This window comes from Pinus tabuliformis, chromosome 6, assembly GCF_031772625.1.
Source record: "Pinus tabuliformis cultivar Carrire ecotype Pingquan chromosome 6, CPIR1, whole genome shotgun sequence".
NCBI classification, from domain to species: domain Eukaryota; kingdom Viridiplantae; phylum Streptophyta; class Pinopsida; order Pinales; family Pinaceae; genus Pinus; species Pinus tabuliformis.
This window is the reverse complement of record NC_142292.1, coordinates 835,356,399-835,376,649: the sequence shown is the minus strand read 5'-3', so window position 1 is coordinate 835,376,649 and position 20,251 is coordinate 835,356,399.

The window sequence follows — 20,251 nt, the reverse complement described above, 5'->3', positions numbered from 1 at the left end:
GCTCTAGCTGTGCATTTTAATTATAAAGTGCTTGCTGATGAGCAGACCAAGCCTACTGAAGAAAAGGAAGAGTTTGTTGTGACCAAAGAGACTCCAAGCATGGGGTATGTAGTGAACACATTTAGTTGTGTACTCATAGCTAGAAAGAGAAATGTTGAAAAGAAAACATTTAATGATGACCCGACCCACAAGCACAACACTCAATATAACTTAAGAAGCCAAGGGTTGACTCCCACACAACAGTTGACAAAGAAGAAATTAAAAAAACATTTGTTAAGGAAGATCATTCCACCTGTCAAATTAATGCATAACACTCATAACAAGTTTGGAATTGAAGTTATAGAAAAAAGTACTTCCGAAAGCAGTAAAAGTAAGTCCATCACTCCAGAACTAGTAGACAAGTCAACTCCCTCAGACACTTCTGTAATATCTCTCACACTGGATTACAACATAGTTCAAGAGATGAAGAAAGATCGCGTGAATATCTCACTTTTTGAATTAACAAAGATCACGAGCCAGCAAGACATGCTCCTACGCACATTCGGATAGTCTGTCTAAGGTAACGATGCTTCTTCATAGAAGGGATATGAATCTGGTAAGTCCTCTAGTTCCCTGGAGTCTGTACTTAATTATTTAAAAAATTGATGTAAACACACTTTGCCCTCCATTTCTGTTGACATTAGAAATTTTCAATTATAATGTACACAAGTGCTTAGTTGATTCTAGTGCATCGGTAAATGTAATGCCTCTATTTTTCACAAATAAAATCAACGCAAAGTGGGATATAATAGATGCACAAATAATTCATTTGGAAAAGACTCTTATCCATGTTATTTGTTAACTAAACAATGTGATTATTCATTTATCATTTGATCACCGAGTTCACCAATGTATAAATATATGAATTGTGGACATTTCAGAAACATATGGTGTATTATTGAGTAGAGACTAGTTCGACAAGTTACAGGGGTATTTTGTGATACACTAGTCACATGTGTGGCTTCTGTACAAGGGCATAAACAATTACATCTGGGTGAACTCAAAGTGGTACATGAAACACACGGTAACACACTTGGAGGGTGAGAATGAGCCAATGGATTTTGAAAATCTTATATTTGGCAACTGATTTTTGGAAACTGAAGTAGGGTGTTATCTTGCTCAGCCATCCCCAGTCCCACCAGATACACAGTTGAAGCTCCTTCCTAGTCCAACTGATGAAAATGATATTTGTACAGTTAGTAGTAATACTCATAATAGTACTAGTGGAGTAAGTAGTCCTTGTACATATGATATGTGGACATTGTATTTTGATGGTTCCAAAATGCAAGAAGGCTTGGGAGCTGGTTGCATTTTAATGAACCCACGACAGAGAAAACATTTAATCTCTAGATGCATGGAATTAAAGTGCACGAACAAAACTATAGAATTCAAAGCACTCATCTTAGGTTTGCAAAGATCCAACGACCTTAGTGTTGCAGTTCTCAAAGCAATAGGTGACTCAGAAATTGTTGTACAATAGATACGTGATACCATACACTGTGTGTCACCTCATCTCAAAAGTTACGAACAAAGGTATGGTGTTTGATTTCACATTTCCAAGCTTTTAATATTATCTTTGTTCCTAGAATGTACCATGCAACTATAGATGCATTGGCGAATGTTGCTACTAGGTTATCATTGCGTAGGGATGGATTTTCTATATAAATTATTTATAAGCCATATGTTCCTAAAAATATTACTATTTATGCTTTTTCAATAATGACCAACAAATACTGTACTTTATGGAAAACACTGATGTATTCAACGATGTAGCTATCAACGAAGACAAGCATGAGAATGAATTGTAGGATGTAGCTAGCAAAAGCAAAGAAAAACCCATGTTGAAAGGTGTGGTATCATTAGAAAAGATTTATGACTTGTAGAATTGCTTCCAAGGGAAAGTCAATACAAATACCCATAGCTCAACGTTGTTGCACGAGTAGATCAATTTGGGAACTGAAATAGATATGAAGTTTGTCAATATTGGTACTTGTTGCACACCACAAGAGCGGCAAGCTTTTATTCGCTTATTCAAGCAGTACCAAGATGTATTCACATGGACGTATGATGAGCTCAAAAATTATGATACATGAATTATCCAGCATGTAATCCCAATAAAATAAGGGGCCAAGTCGTTCCAAAAAAAGTTGCAGAAGGTACATTCGATGCTTGAGCCTCTCATTCAAAAGGATTTAAGGAAGTTGTTGGATGCTCAGATCATATATAAAGTGTGACATTCTACCTGGGTATCGAACTTGGTCCTGGTAAGGAAGAAGTCTGGGGAAATTCACTTGTGTGTTGATTTTTGTAACCTGAACCGTACCTCGGAAAAAGAAAACTACCCTGTGCCATCTATGGAACAAATACTACAAATAGTATAAGGTTTAGAGATTTTTTCTTTATTATATGGGTATTTGCAATATAACCATGTTCTAGTCTAAGAGCCTGACAAACTAAAAAAACATTCCGCACTAAGTGGGGTACGTTCACATTCAAGAGAATTCCATTTGGGTTAATTAATGTCGGTGCAACCTTTCTACGCGCCATGGAAATTGCATTCTATGGATTTATTGGAAAAAGCATGGTGGTCTACCTTGATGATTCATGGTGTTTTCTAAGAAAAGATTCGACCATATACGCCATTTGAGGAAAATTTCTTAGCAATGTTGTAAGTACAGGATATACCTTAATCCCAAAAAGAGTATTTTCGCAGTGTCCGAGGGTAATCTCTTAGGACACATCATTGCCAAAAGTGGGATTAAAGTAGACCCGGAGAGAGTCAAAGAAATTACATAGATTCCCTTCCAGGTGAATAAGAAAGTTATGTAGTCCTCCCCGGGGAAAATCAACTTCCTTCATAATTTCATCTCCGATTATGCTCAGATTTCCAAGCCAATATAGGAGATGGTAAATAAGGATGCAATCTACAAATGGATAAAAGGTAAAAGGATGTGTTTTCATGTATCAAGCAAGCTATTGTAGAAGCACCTTTTCTATACAACCCATATTTCAGCAAATATTTTATTCTCTATACTTTTTCCTCTGACACTTCTCTCGTCGTTGTAGTTACGCAAAAGGATGATCATAACAATGAGCAGTCAATATATTTCATGAGCACTAGTATTCAAGGACCTGAAACCAACTATCCCATCATTGATAAACAAGATTATGTAGTATACAAGGCGGTGAAGCACTTCCAACCCTATCTTTTGAAAAATCATTATATTATCTTTTTTTCTACACCCAACAATCAAACCATTGTTTGTTCAACAAGAGATGGGTGAGATAAGAGTGAAATGGATGATCGGTTTATAGGAGTATTATTTAGAGTTCAAACCAGTTCACACAATCAAGGGCCACGGTTTATGTTGACTAGAAGCAGAAGTAGTGGATGCAAAAGAAGAAGAAGATCCCTCTGGATGGGAACATGAAATCAAACTGGATAATGTAGAGAAAAATTATCCCACTATTATCACAGACACTTAGTACGTAGATGTGCGCAAATACCTTGAGTATGATACTATGCCCTCCCATTTATCCGCACTGCAGAAAAGGGCACTTAGACTCAAAGAATTATCTTACCAGTTGGTACATGGGGTGCTTTTCAGAAAGCACAATAATGGACTATTCTCAAGTGTTTGGAAGCGCATGATTTAGAGAAAGTATTGCATGATCTCTAGGATGGACCAGCCAGGAGACATTTTGCAGGAAACACAACTGTGCATAAAATCATGTGGGTTAGTTTCTATTGGCCTACATTATCCAAAGATGATCATACTTACACCTGCAAGTGTCTAGTATGTCAAAGGTGTGCCAACAAAAACAAGAAGTCGACCACCCTATTGCAGGCTATCGCAGTGTAAGAACCTTTTCAATAGTGGGCTTAGATGTTATTGGAGAAAAATTTCGGCATTCGTTAAAGCCACACCGTTATATTCTGACTTCCACAGACTACTTTACGCAGTGGACATAAGAAATTCTACTTAAACAGCTGAATGATCAGGAAGTCATGAATTTCCTTCATCAGAATATCATTTCGAGTTTCGACATTCCTACTTCACTTGTTTTCGATAATGAAACATACTTTTCAACGCTAAAACTCTATGATTTTGCATTATAACATGGAATTGTATTGAAGCATTCAACTAAATATTATCTGCAGGGGAATGGTCTTGTTGAGTTCACAAATAAGAGCCTCATCCGTATACTAAAAAATACCATATTATCTGAACAAAGGAACTGACACTCCTCTTTGGTAAATGTTTTATGGGTTGACCAAGTCATGCCAAATCCCTCTCTGAACACCTCCCCTTACTTCCTAGCGTATGGAAAAGAAACCATCCTCCCTCCTAACATTTACTTTTCCGCTCTCAAACTTTCGCAAGAGTCCCAAGGCAAGCCATGCGTATTAGTGCAGCATAGGATGGACATCCTTCACAAGTTCTAGGAACAAAGGCTGAAAGCAAAAGAAAAAAAGTCATTCCATAAGAACTCTATCAAGAGGTGGTTCGACAAGAAGTCTGTAGGGAAGAATAAATTTAGTGTGGGTAACTTATTCCTAAAGTGGGACAAATCCCTCGAGGATAAAGGAAAACCCACCAAGTTTCAATCCCTGTGGATTGGACCATCCATTGTTCACGAAAATCTTGGTCGAAACACGTATCATCTGTAATCACTAGATGGGAAGGTTGACTCTCTCCACATCAATGGCCAAGACTTAAAGCACCATTTTCAATGATAATTTGGGGTTGAGCCCTACACTATGTACATAATCTTTTATCGTTTGTTTGATTTTATTTTTTATTTTTGTCATGTAAATAAATGTTGCACGTCAACGTGTTTCTTGGCTTCTTTGTGTTTGGTTGAGTTAAAAGAGAGTCTTGTGACACTTCAACATTTGGCTAACCTTTTGTCCATCTTCCTTGTGTTGGTTATATCTTTTGGTTGATGAAGTTCCAATGGAAAATACGATCCATTCGTGATGAGAGATTTGGTTAAACCATGAACCTATGTCTATTCAGGAAAACCTCATGCCCACACTCAATTTTTATGTTTCAGTGTTTTTATGCCTATCTAGTTAGTAGAGGAGGAGAAGGGTAAAAACTCTAAACGAGCAAACCTAAATCAGAGGTCTCTATATGATTCTTTGAAGGAACAACCTAGTTTTCTCTCAATAAGTCGAGATCCCTCTATTACACGTCATTTTGTCACCATTAGGAAAATGACCGTCAATCTTGATATTTCGTTATCCATAAAAGTGTTCCAAAGCATTCGCCTTCAAGGATAGAAGCTAAACAATCCCAAAGAGAATGAAATTTGTGGATTACAAGGCCCAAAAACCTAATTTTGAGTACTTGCATGGTTCCCTAGCTAGTTTTTGCGCATACACAGACTTGACCATTAAAGTGAAAAGTGAACTCTGTCTTCCATTATGAATTGCACAGATGAATCAATGGAGGTAAAATAAAAAAGTAAATTCTAGAAGATTTGTTGGGTGAATCTTTCCTAGCTAAACGCTTCAAGTTGATGCTTACTCAATCTTGATCCCTCTCTTCATGGAGATAATTCCCTCTCTTTTTGGATCCCTAATCCCACCTTTTGAGGATCTAATCACTTAGGAAGAGGATATCAAACCTATTCCTCTTGGCCTATAAATCAAACACATACGAGAGGGTTGGAGAGGACCACTGAAGGTAGGCTTATGTTGCTAAAATCGAGCTAGAAGTCTTGTCATCCAAGGAGAAAGTTGGAGATCATGGGAAGAGGCTTGTGACATCAAGGCAACCAAGTTGTAAGCTTGTTCTCCTTTGAATTTAATGCAAAGTAGTTGTTCTTTCCTAATTGCGTCTATTTTGATGTTATTTGTGATATTCCTTAATCACTTGCATGGTTTATAACTAATTATTGATTCAACTATATGTTATATATTAAGTTAGGGATTTCATTCACCTTCAATTTTTTATGCCATATGCTTTGATCTCTTAAATTAAATGTTTTTGTCTATGCAGATCTCTTTTGGAGCATCATGGAGAAGTTGTAGAAAGCATTGGGAAACCCTCTAAGGCATTGAGGAAAATATGGTTGTGGAAAGCACTAAAAGGAATTCAAAAAGTACTTCGTTAACTACACTGTAAGTGATTCTTCACATACTACACATTTCATGTTTTAGTTATGAGCTAGGGAAAGGTAACAGTTCTTTTGATGTTTGTTACTAGGTTTTGTTTGAAATCTAGGGAGATCCATCTTGTCCATAAGAAGGATTAGTCCACCTAAAAAATTGCCGACTCCACTGGGGAACGTCTTGTTCTTCATCATCTCTTTGTTTTGACTTTTGAACCTTTTCTCATAGCCTTGTATGAGTGTTTGATAGATATCAAAATTTTGGATTTTGTAATTTGTTTGGTTTTATTTTTATTTTTTCTAAAATTTTTCCAAAGTGAACATTTTATCTTTAGCCACAAAGCATATATCTGCGCACTAAGCCTTTATCAACAATGCATATGCACATTGGATAAACCTTTTTTCCTACACACAGACCTGGAATGTTTCAAAATTTGAGTTTTCCTTTCACTAAGTCCAAGAAATTTCGTTTTTTTATGCTTTATTACACTTGTTTAGACCTTCAAAAAGTCTCTATCAGTTCAACTGAGTGTTGTGAAAGAGTCTTCTTGAAAATTTCTTGTTTTCATGAATTAGGGTAAAAGCTTTATCCGGTGTTTTGTAGATCTATCAAAAGGAAGATTGGTTATTCTTGATTTTCGGCCTTCTTCTCTTTCTTATACAAATGAATTAGATTTAGTGTTTATTTTACCATTTGTGAAAGATTATTTTGTTAATGAAAAGTAATGTTTTTCGAGAATGAGTATGTTTTTGTGAAACTGCTTCTGTTACTGAACTTGAAACAAAAAGTTATTCATCTTTCAGTGCTGAAGTTTTTCAAAATTGTACTCTAGACAACATTAAATTCATAGCATTCATTTGAAGAAATTCATTTTAAGGATTTGATTGGTTTCCTTATGCATTTTGAAAATTTTGAGTGATTGTATGTTAAAGGAAAGTTTCATGGTTTTTGAGTTATTAGGCGAGTTGAAATTTTAAAGGTTAATTTCTGCATTTGGGTCATTCAAGACTTAAAGTTTGCATTCATGAAAAGTGATATGGCGAAAGTAGGAATTTCTACATTTTATTTGAAAATTTGAAAACCTATCTCCTTACTTTAGTTAGAAATTCATCGAAATGAAAATGTCATAATATCATGTTTGATTGCATTAAATTTTTGGGTCAGGTTATAACACCATCAGTTTCACATCCATTTACCCATTGAGTAAGTAACATCTTTAAAAAACAACACTAATAAAATGAACTTAGAATTTTTATTATTTTAGGGCTCTTTCCACCTACAATAGATCGGGTTGTAGGGATTTGGAATAGGGAAGTGAGTTAAATTCCCAAAGCTGCAAACAAACACTAGAATCTTGTGATAGGGAGTAAATCCATTTATTTTAGCTTGGCTCTAGGAATCTCCCCTTACAAAGGAGTTAAGCACGAGATCATATCGGACCTAGTGGAGTGATCGAACCCACTTCATTGGTCGCAATAGAGTAATTTACATGTATTAAAAATGGTGCCTAAAGGTACTTGGGAGTTACTTGGAAGTAAACCTCAGATTAACCATGTTGGGGAACTTTCAAGGGAATTGAGCTTTGTTACTCTGCTCTTGTGCATACGTGTTATCTGCGACTGTCCCCCCAGGTTAAATTGTCTTAAGTGGTAACCTTAGAGACCATAATATTAGGGCTATTACCCAAGGTGACGATGGAGGGGAAGTCTTTGTTGTACATAGAACATATGTTGGCTAGACTCACTTATACCTTTTTAGAGGGTATTCTTCACTTGAGATGGCATAAGAGAAGTTGCTTGCACCAGATCATGTACATTAAGCAAGTTGTCAACATAACTGGTTCCACCCACTCTATCTTTATTCACTTTTCAAACTTATCTTAGTGACGTTCGATTTAATTACCAACTAGTGATTTCACTATGAAAATGTTGTTTGTATGGTTTTATTCCTTAGATTTATTAGCGCATTTTATTTGCTTGTTTTTACTTTTTACAAGACTTTAAGCGCGGATTGTGATTTTGAATTTTTAATATTGGTAATAAGTTTATCAAAGTTGAATCTAATGGAAACAATGTTGAAAGTTACTAGTAAAGAAACCACTTTTAACAAGAATCCTAGTCATTTTCCTGACTTTGCAAATGTCAATCCTCATATGGCTACGTTGCCGCTTCCCATATTCATGATAGGTTTAACAACATGGTTGTTTTCAACTTCTTTAATAAAAATACCCAAACTGTTCCACCTCAACCAAGTTCTTCACCTCAATTGAGTTCAACATCTCAACATCACCAACCTCATGTTGACCCTTTACCTCCTTCACCCAACATGTCCTTCTCCCTTTGTTCTTATTCGCTTGGTAAAAGCCTCGATGCTAATAACCAGGTGACTAAGAGGAAGAAGAAAGTGAAGAAGAATAAGAAGAAAAATAAGAAAGAATTCAACCAACCAACCATGGTTGTAAGTATTGGTAATGTTTAGGAAACTTCCAACATGCATCGCAAGTCCAAATACCCTTGCAAACTTTGTAAGGGTGACCACTTCCTTATCAATTGTCCCGGTATTCCTAAGGTCTTGAAAGTATGGTAAGAAAATTCTTATCAACTTACTATTGATCCATCGACGAGTGACTGTCAGGTTCTTGGGAAAAAGGGTAAAGTTAGGTTTCCTTGTAGGTTATGCAAAGGTATTCATCATGGTCACCTTTTCCCTCATATGGATGAATCCTCAAAATTGTTGGAAAAAATTATTGTTTCATATATAGCAACAACTTCCAACTAGTTACTGTAAAATTACTCCCAACCTACCATTAGTTGACAAAGTGATTGATCTAATTACAATCAATCCCACTCTTCCATTAGAGTGTGAAAAACATATCACTCTGGTTGTTGAACCATTAGTTGATTAAGTGGTTGACTCAATTCTGTAACAACCCTAGTGAAAATTCCATGTAATAAAAGCTAAAAACAATAACCACTGATGAATGGGACACTTATTCCAAGCTGAATGTTGGGAAGGACATCCTAGGGGGTGTTCATTTGGTTGTTTATGGCTAAGGAAATTGGAAAAGGCAATGGCTAAGGATTTGGAAAGGAAAAATGGCATTTTTGGCACAATTATTTATGAAAATAATGGAAATTAGGAGAAAAAGGAGGTGAAAGGTTACAGGTTTCATGTGAGGAGGAAAATGAAGAAAATAGAGGCCTCATTCATAAAAGGGCTTTTGAGGATCAATTGGTAACCTTTTGTCAGTTCATTTTTGGAGCACTCTCATTATTCTCTCTCTCTCTCATACTCTTGGATACTTATAGCTTTTTCTTGGAGCACTTTGGCATTGGAGAAAGAAAGGAAAAGAAGGCAAGAGGAAGCAAGGATCAAGAAGGGAAAGGCAAGATCAAGCAACTACAATGGGCTTCATTGCAGGTATCGACTTGCATGTGTATTTTCCTTGCTAGTTTTGGCATGCATGGTATTGCATGTGGTTGTTTTCTATCATGGCATGGGGTTTTCCAGGTGTAAAAATGTTTTTCAGCCTAACCTTTCCATTTTTGGATTGTCCCAGTGTGATGGTGTTCTCATGTTTGGTTGAGCTAGATTTCTAGATGGATTCGAAGCTAAGTGAGGTAGATCTCCGAAATGATATAGCACATGGCCTAGTAACCCTTGAACCAGACAGTGGGTTGCGTTAAACCTAGATTTTGTGTTTCCTCAGATGGTCGAGGAATCCCTGTCGTGAATGGCAGGATAAACGGTAAAGCCTTGAAGTGGTTTGCTCTTTGTTGGGCCTAGTAATCCCGGGTTTGGGATATGCGGTAAAGCCTGGAGAGTGGGTCTCGATTTAGGGCCTAGTGATCCAAGTTTGGATTGCGGTAAATCCTGAGAGATTAGGAGACAAGAAAATTCCTCAAGGTGTAGGTGGAGAAATCTAGTGGCATCCATGCTTGTTCGGCCTAGTGATAGGGTGGAGATCATGATAAAACCTGTTATTATGTGTTGATTGTGTTGGCCTAGTGTTCTGGTATGTATTACTTTAAAGCCAGGTTTCTATTGATGAGGGTGAGGTGATTTAGCCTTGGTATGCCCTGGTTGAGTTATTTTGGTTTGAGTCCTACATCCATGCTTGGAATATGGCATCGGGGTGAATGGTTGAAGAGAGACTTGGCTCAACCATTCTATGGTTGGGTGGAACGTGGTAGTGCCATATCCTATTGGTTCATTGCATTGATTAATGAGAAATTCATTCCCTTGATTTTCATGTGTAAATGTACCGATGTATATATGGATTTTGATGGTTGATATGTTTATTGTATTTATGTTCCTCTTATGCTGGTTATATGAAATTTTTTTGGCAACAACTATGTATGGATCTCAACATGTTTTTACTTGTATTTGAATGGATATGGTATCTATGACCTAATAAGTGATAAGGTAGCAAATGGCATGAGGGAATAATGGTTCATAGTGATTCTCAAATAAGTATGATATCCCTACACTTAATTATGTTGTTTACACCTGTAGGCTACATGTTGACAATATGTTTGATGAAATGCATGTCATGGCTAGTAGGGGTCTGGTTAAGGTCTTGATCAACTTATTTATTTTTGCATCATTGTTTCCATGTACTTTACTTGATTATGAGATTTCATTCCATTATGGGTAGTGGCCTAGGCTCTGGGCTTGAAAAGGTGGCTTAAATCCCAGGGTCACGGGAAAAAAACTAGAAACTTTAGTCCATAATCGTTGGCAGGCAAGCCTATGAGAGCAACGTTATGTCTCTAGTCGCTCCCTTTCCCATAGCATGAGAGTGACTATGGCCTAAGAGGTCTAGAACAACAATGGGACCCAAAGATAGGCTGTCTGAGTGGTTGACTTGTCTCATGAGGGTTATGTTGATGATGTTGGATAACTGTGTGTGATGTTTCTTCGATTCCACTTCCTTAAGGTCACATAGGAGGTCGAATCTGATCATAGTACCTCTTGTCTCATGTTTACCCCAGTTGACATGGTTACTTGGGTGGATGTGGGAGGAGGTTGTTACAGATTCCATATTCAATCGATCCCACTCTCTTTATAGAGAATGAAATTAACACCGCTTAGGTTCTTATTATTACCTCATATTATCCTACACATGGGGAAATTTCACCTGTTTCCATTGAACCCCCTCCAAGTAATAAGGTTATTTCCTTAGATTGGAATAGACTGACGAGGCCCCGTCTTCCTTCTTCCACCCCTTTCTAAATCATTGTGAAAGCATATGGTAAGAATGTGCATCACACAAATGTAGATGAAGGTGCTTATGTCAGTATTTTATCCTCAAACACTTTGCAAGCTTTGGGTTCCCCTCATCTTGTGTCTGTTACACATAATTTGTTAGCTTTTAACTGAACCATTAGAGAGCCTTTAGGGATCCTTCCTAAGTTACCTATTATTCTGGAAGGAAAAACTATCTATATCGATCTTATGGTAGTCCATGGCCCCTTGGATTTCAATTTTCTCCTTGAGTGAGACTATGTATATGCCATGAAAGTCATTGTCTCCACACTCTTTCGAGTGATGTCATTCCCTCACAATTGAAGCATTGTGACTATTGACTAGCTTTCTTTCATTGAACTTGATTTGACTACCAGTCATTCGACATCCTTGAATGTTCCTTATATGGAAGTGGTACCTACTCCACCAAGGTTTAAGTATGTTGCAACCTGTCCCATTTTTTCGGTTACCGATGCAAGTGAGTCTCTCACTATGTTTTTGACTTATTTTGAATTAGATTCAGTAATTGACATGGTGGAACTTTCAATCGGGATATTTGAAACTGATTTTCTTATCCCCATTGATTCCTTTAAAGTGTGTTCCTTCTAGAGAAGTATCTTCCTTCTGATGAATACTTCTTGGAAACCATGGTCGGGAAGTGTCCCTTGGAATGTGTTTCTTTTAAATGGAAGCCATGATCAACACCCATGAGTGGTTCTTTTACTGTGTCCACCTCATTAAAAAATGAAATAGGTCATTATGAGGATAGTTCTTTTACTATGTCAACCTCGTTAAAAAATGAGACAGGTCATTACGAGGATTATTCTTTTATTATCTCAACCTCATTAAAAAATGAAACAAGTTCCTTTGAGGATGGTTCTTTACTATGTCAACCTCGTTAAAAACTGAAACAAAGTTTGAGCATGGTTTTTTCATTTCAAGCTCGCATAAAATGAAACTCATCCATGAAATTTACGAGCGTAGTTTAGTCTTAAACTCGTTAAAAAAAGAAACAAATTCCCCTCTAAATCAAGTCCTTAATCTAATCTTGTCAATAAACCTTCATTTCATTTTCTTATTAGTAACTTTTCATTTACTTATGTAGATCAAACGAAGCTAAGAGGGCATGTTCCTCCATATGGGTACAATGTAAATTGTTGTATCATGTTTTTTGTATGACAATTTTTTTGCATCTTTTTACGATTTTTTGCTACTTCTCCTGCTTATCTTGTGTTACACTTGATTTGTGGATGTCGACACTCCCTCAAACTTACATTTTCTTTGTCAATGACGCTAGTAATAGTACTCAAAATTTGTCTTTCGCGGCTTGGGCTATTTATTCACCCATTAATGAGTTAGTTAGTATTCATGGAATATGCCTTGGTCGAAAAAAATAACATTGAAAAATATAGTCCAGTTATTGAGCTATTGTCTGATGCCATTTCATTTCGTATTCGTCCATTGATCATCAGGTTAAATTCTCAACTCATAGTATTGCATTTAAACAATGCCTATTCAGTAAGAAGTTCCACAATGTTAAGGATGTTTCTGCGATTTGGACTCTTAGAAAGAGAATTTAATTACATTGAATATCAACACATTCCAATACATTTAAACACATTAACTAATGCATTGGGTAATTATGTGTTAAATCGAAATTTGTAACATCTGTAAGAAAGAAAAAATATATCCATTCACATATTGTAAAAGATAAATTGAGATAATAGTAGTAGTTTCTATTAATCAAAATGTTTTTAAAAAGTGTGCCTTTACAACATGTCATGCAAGACATATGAGGCCCTATGGCCTTTATTATCCGAACATGCCGATATATCAAAAAACAAAATCTAGCCCTATGACTAGCAGCTAAGCATGGTGATCATGGTAGCAAACAATGGCGCGAGCTACTCGTCATAGCAAACAACTAATCGAACCACAAACTTCCATGGTATTCCTCTGATAACAGAGACACAAATTATCAATCCCAACATTTGGGATATCTAGAGTCAACCTCTCCAGGTTGTGCTCAAGCTCAGTTAAAGCCTCTATTGCATCAGGGTTTTGTACCATAGGAGCTGTTGGCTGCTCACCACGTCTGTCAAATTGACGTAATCCTGTTGGTCTGACCGAGCCCACATCTACATGATTATTTTAGATAGTTAGTTTTGGATGTCAAAAAAACAAAAAAAAATTGAAAAACACAAAAGAACCAAAATGTGAAATTTTTACCTATGTCACCCCATTGCATTCCTGCAGGAAGTGGGATATCTGGATCACTAGTGTAATCCATGCCTGCATATGGAATGTCCTCAATCATCATGATCTGGCTTTCCATCCATTGAAAATATTTAGGAGTATATCTCATAGTTGGGCCATCATCGCGTCCATGGTGTTCCATCAACGAAACCCACTTTATCATACATGGATCTCAAGATCCTCCTACATCTATAGATACCTGTGGGAAAAAATGGGAATCCTATCTAGAGAAAATGAGACCATGATGGCACCATACCCAAAGTTTTATAGTTTTCCAATCTTTACTCTAGTCAGCTACCCTTTGAGATTGGCAACAACCCCCTCACACCAGTTGAAAATGGTAGGCTACAGACACTCCACATAAATTTGCATTTGAGCCTTAGTAATCAAATGAAGCATTTCACTTCCACACAATCATGCAATAGTGAAAGAAATGGTCCTCAATGGAAGCCTCTCAATAGTTTTGATGTCAATTCGTCCATCTTTGAGCTGGGACCCTCCAAAACAATGTTGTTGTAGGTAAGTTGTTGATATTTATCCATCTTGTCTATGCCCATATAAAGAAATATCAACCCCACAGCATAAAAGCCCAGTCAATAAATAAATTCCATCAATATCTATGGTAAGTCTATGGTCTCCAATATGGAAACACTCTTCCTGAACATTCCATGTTCTTACCATCCATGTCAGTAAATCTAGTTGAGCCGTCATGTCGGGGATCATGAAAAATTTGTATAGAGCACAATCTCTCAAGGCCTGTAGTGCTTCTAGGATATTCAAAGTTGTTGCATCTTTACCATCTTGTTCTCTCTCCCTCCATTCCATTTTCGCAGATCAAAAACCTGAAAATAACCATGGAGGATGATTAGAAAACAATGTGATAATTTTTGCAAATTATTTTGGGCATTTATTAATTTTTTCCAAACCCTCAGCGCTGTGCGCGAACCTATTTTACAAATAAAGAAAATTTGTGTGGTTCCTGTGTAAAAAATCACACAAATCACATTTTTTAGTGTAACAAAATGGGTCGGTGTGCACTTTCCTGATGAGGAAGAAGTGCACACACCGAGGGCGAACATTAAGTTTATAAAACCCCCTCAAAAGAACTAAATTGACAGTGAAGTGCAAAATAAAAGAAATCGAAACAAAGATAATGGAAGGATCTCTTACCTGAAGAAAGTGGTTAGTGATTTGATCAACTGGTTTGGTCAGAATCCACATCTGAATTTTTTGGTAAAAATGCACCCTCAATGGCTCTCAAATGGTAAAAACACAAACGGTAAAAGATTTTTTCCTTTTTTGGACTTTTATAAGCATTTTAGGCGAATTAAAATAATATTTTTTTGCCTTTAGCTTATGAAAGTCCAAATTTTTAATGTTTCTTCTATGTTTTTGAGCAGTTACAATAATTTTTTGAGTTTAAATGTGTAGAACACAGGTTAATTACAAAATGAATCATTTTGGCGTTGAGTACATTTTTATCACTTTTTCGAACTCGTTAAAGCTTACGAAAAAGAAAAACACTGGAGTCCTCTTTAAGCCCTTTTCAAACTCCCTAAACATGAAAACATCATTGAGTATTTGACTAATCGAACTCGTAAAAGTAAATGAATAGTCATGTATTTAGTATAAGTTTAACCCTTTTACGGATTGAACTATACTATTTACAAAAAAAGGTATATGTTGACTAATCATGGTCAATAGAATTCTCTCCTACATTATTTTAGCCTTTTTTAGGCTTGAGAGACTAAATTTACGAAAAAGGACATTTCAGGGTTTACTTATGTGTTTCTCTCGACTCCCTAAAAATGAAAAATATCGAGCTTTACTTTCTTCGGCCTTGTTAAAACATAGTTGAAAAAATTGCACGAGTTTCATTTTTGTGTATTTTCAAACTCTTTAAATGTGAAAACGACATCGATTTACCCCTTCGTTGGACTCGTTAAACATAAACAGTGCAGGACTTGTTAATCATAACCAAACTAAACCACTCCTTAGGGTTTGTTCCTTTTTGTGTCTTTTCATACTCTTTAAATGTGAAAACAACATCGATTTACCCCTTCGTTGGACTCGTTAAACATAAACAGTGCAGGACTTGTTAATCATAACCAAACTAAACCACTCCTTCTTAGGGTTCGTTAAAAATACTTTGAAGGACTCATCTAAAGGATGAGCTTACATGAAAAGCATATGCTATCCTTCTCAAGCTTGCACAAAAATAAAGAGGTACTTCCCAGTAATGGTGGGGGGAATTGGGAAAAAACATTTGATTTTGTATTACAAAAGGCAATATGTCGCTCTTGAACATAACACTTTGTCACGTTTTTGTTTGGGTTGGGAAATCCATTTCTCTCTTAGTTAACCATACCTCATTGAAATTCTTCAGTTGGTTTTGGGTATTATTTTTGATTCAAACGATGCCAATTCAAAATGTCATGTCACCAATATGTTCAAGAGAATTCCAACCTCAGTCGAAATTACATTGCAATTTGTATCCTTCAATTGTGTCATTCATCTCTGAGTCAGTCCTGGATTACTCCAAACTTGTCCTTCAATACTTGACATGAGTTTTGTGTCGTAGGCCCTCCCACGAAGGTTCACTTCCTATAGACTTCAACTCACTATCTAGTAATTTGATCTAGAAACCTTCTTCGGTACCTTGGAGCCTACATGCCTTAATGGCAGGTTTCTCACCTTCGATGATAGGTTCTCATCATTGAACTTTGGTTGAATGATTCTATGAGTGTTCGACTTCAGGAAATATTTTCACACTTCATAGATTATATTGGAAGTACCTTGAGAACCATTGTCATTATTGGTGGTTTCTATTGCACTTATTAATGGTTCACATCATTGACAGTAATCAAGTGGTTTCTACCATGTTCGACTATGAGACATTCACTCACATGGTTAGATTTGTACTACAGATCGAGAGACATAAATCAATACCCAAGATCTAGTTTCATCCATCCATGTTGTGTGGAGTTATTAAATATTCATGATTGTAAACATAGATTTATATATGGTTGGGTCCATACTGTGTATTCTGTTGACATGGATCTTCAAATGTATTTCCATATTGATTATTTGAGATATTTATGCTCTAATTATGGGAATGCCTACCTCAGTGATGATTATATATTGTATTGTAACCTTTAACTGATTGTTTTAGGTCTCAAACCATGGGCTCTAATCCGAACCTTGACATGATAAAGTGCTTTAGTCCTCAAACATATTTTTTGACTTTGCACTTTAGGGAGCAATTTGTTACATGTTATTTTGTGACCATTAGGCAAATGACCATCAATATGGATCTTTCTCTATCCATTCAAAGTGTTCCAAATCATTCCCCTGCGAGGCTAGAAGCTAAACAATCCCAACGAGAATGAAATTTATGGATTACAAGGCCCAAAAAACTATTTTTGAGTAGCTATGCAGTTCCCTAGCCAATTTCTACACATACATAGACTTGACCATTAAAGTCAGCACAAAAGTGCACTATGTCTTCTAGTATGGACTATGCACATGACTCAACAGAGGTAAAAATAAATAATTAAATTATAGAAACTTTGTTGGGCGAATCTTTCCCAACTAAAATATTCAAGTTGATGCTTAATCAAGCCTGATCCCTCTCTTTGTGGATCCCTAATCCCACCTTTTGAGGATATCACCCCTTAAGAATAGGATCTCAAACCTCCCCCTCTTGGCATATAAATCAAACAATGACCTGAGGGTTGAAGAGGACCACTGAAGGTAGACTTATGCTTCTGAAATAGAGATAGAAGGCTTGTAATCCAAGGAGAAGGTTGGAGATCATGGGAAGAGGCTTGTGACATCAAGGCAACTAGGTTGTAAGCTTGTTGTCCTTTGAATTTAATACAATGTAGTTGTTCTTTCGATTGCGTCAATTTGATGTTATTTGCGAGATTCCTTGATCACTCGCATGGTTTATAACTGATTATTGATTTAATTATATGTTGTATATTAAGTTATCTATTTCATTTACCTTTGATTTTAAATGTGATATTCTTTGATCTCTTTGGATGTTTTTGTCTATGCATATCTCTTTTGGAGCATCATGGAGAAGTTGTGGAAAACATTGGGAAAGCCTCTTAGGCATTGATGAAAAGTTGGTTATGGAAAGCACTAAAAGGACTTCAAAAATAACTTCACTAACTAGGTAAGTGATTCTTCACATACTACATGTTTCATGTTTCAATTATGAGCTAGTGAAAGGTAGAATTTTTTTTTTCATGTTTGTCACTATGTTTTGTTTGAAATCCAGGGAGATCCATATTTTCTGCAAGAAGGATTAGTCCGCCTAACACCCTCTTCCACCCATAAAATGAACAAGTGCCAACGCAAAGTCCTTAAAAAAAATGCAAAAGAAGAGAAAAGCTTCTTGTGAAGAGAGGTGAAGCAAGAAATGCTAGGGTACTGTCCAGGCTCGTTGGCAGCAAAGCAATGTTTGTGTTCCTATAGTGACTTTGCCAAGGAACTGTCCAGGCCTACTAGAAGTAGGGCAACACTAGAGATGAAAAAACATACTCTAAAAATATTAAGCTTGCAAACTTCACTACCCTACTAAACTTGAAAATTTGCGACATCGTTGAATCTTATGATGTGTTCAACCAAGAGAGGTATAGAGGGGACCATGTTTATTCACGGGGTAAGTAGGGAGACAAAATTAATCTACACGATGAATCAATACTTCCATAAGAACCAATACATTACACATAAGAGTTAACCAAGGCAAAGAAACAATAATCCTAACAATGTATCGCAAAGTGTTGTCGTTAGTACAACATCCTCCAAAATTTTGGCCAACGCTCAATTTTGGAGCCTTCCTTGTTCTTGTACATTTTTGCTGCAAACATTGAAACTCATTCCATGTGCTTTCTTGAAGTGTTTTGGTCCCTTTTGCAATATATGAAAAATGTCATCTTTTCGCATGTTAGTTGTCACATCATGTATATAAGCCTATTCTGGTGGTTTCAAGAGGTTATATTTGTGTAAATGAGTTGTTCTAACCATGTAAACATTCATCGCACTCATTTCCAAAGTTTTAGGCACTGTCACACAAGTGTCGTTAGCGTCACAAATTATATCTTAAGTGTCGCACTTGTCTTAAGTTGTTATAAAGTTGTCGCAAGGAGGAAAATTCATTGTTCATGTGTCATGGATGATCTATGCTATTGTCTAATCAATAAATCTAATTGTGTGATCACAGTTGAACTGTCATCACTGTTCACATAAGTCTCACTAATCTCACACTTAGCCATTTTCTAAAAATATTCCCAACCAAGCAACTTAGATTCACCCAGCCTCCCTAAACTATGCATTGTGAAGTCTTAGTCCCCTATCCATGACCTTTCCTCTTGAAACTATGCAATGTGCAGTTAATGCCTCCTAGGATTGTTGCATTGCACAGTTCCACCACTCAAGCCCTAATTTTGGCTCCCAGAATTGTGCAATCCATCTACCCATGCCGCCTCAACAATTCATTTCATAGTCTCTATCCTCAAGCTCATCCCCTAATCACCTAAGCTTCACAATTGCGAAATAGCCCAGTCTCCCCTATCTCTCATAACTGCACAATGTGCTCACCCAAGGCTCATCCCCTTAGTCTGTCACACTGATCTCCATAATTGTATAGTTTTCTCCCTTAACCCAGACTGAACTGCGCATTGTGCAGTATCAAGGCTCAAGGATCCCACTTTACTACTTTAAATACACAACTATGGAGCCACTAATCCCTTTCCCAACTTTCCATCCAGTTCTAGCTCAGTCAATGGATTAATATGCACAATCTTAAACTAGTGGGTTTTCAAATTGATGTCATATCATCATGAGTGAAGTGCAAAAACAAGTACCTTATCATGCCATGGAGAGGTGATGAAGAAGGATATGAAGGAAAAAAAAATGCTAAAATACATTCTTGTAGCTGAGTATATAAGTTGATCGATCCAGAGAAAGCAAAGGGACACTAGTTTGAGATCACCATTCAAGACTTGAGATCATTGAAGATTCCTTATAACTAAGCCATGTAGAGGTGAAAAGAAAAGAATTCTCAAGCAGACCCTCAACACATAGTAGCAGCAGTGGCTTGGAATTGCTACATCATCAAGCAATTTATATCAGTAGTGTCATGTCATGTCATGAGTTGTCACATGCCACACTATTGTGGTTAATGATGTAAATTATGTTTCGAAAATGTATTGTAAAATGGAAGTCCAAAGGACATGTGTGGAATATGAAGAGTCATGTAAAGTTTAAAATTCATAGGAATTCAAATAGTCATGAGGCATCACTTCCTCATTATTATATATACACCCTCATTGTAAGAGAAAATGACTTTTCACCTTGGCTTCTCCTACAAGGTAGTGGAGAGATAGGCTAGTCCTTTTGAGAGCAAGGAGTGGCTCCAACTCTCCACTATTGGAGATAGTGGTGTTCATTATATACATGTTTCTTGGAAATTCTACTTAATATAAGAAGCCTTATGGGCCAACATGTTATTCATGCATGGATTATGGATATTTGTAAGACTATTCTATGAATGTTTGTAATTCATGTTTTCTTTCAGAG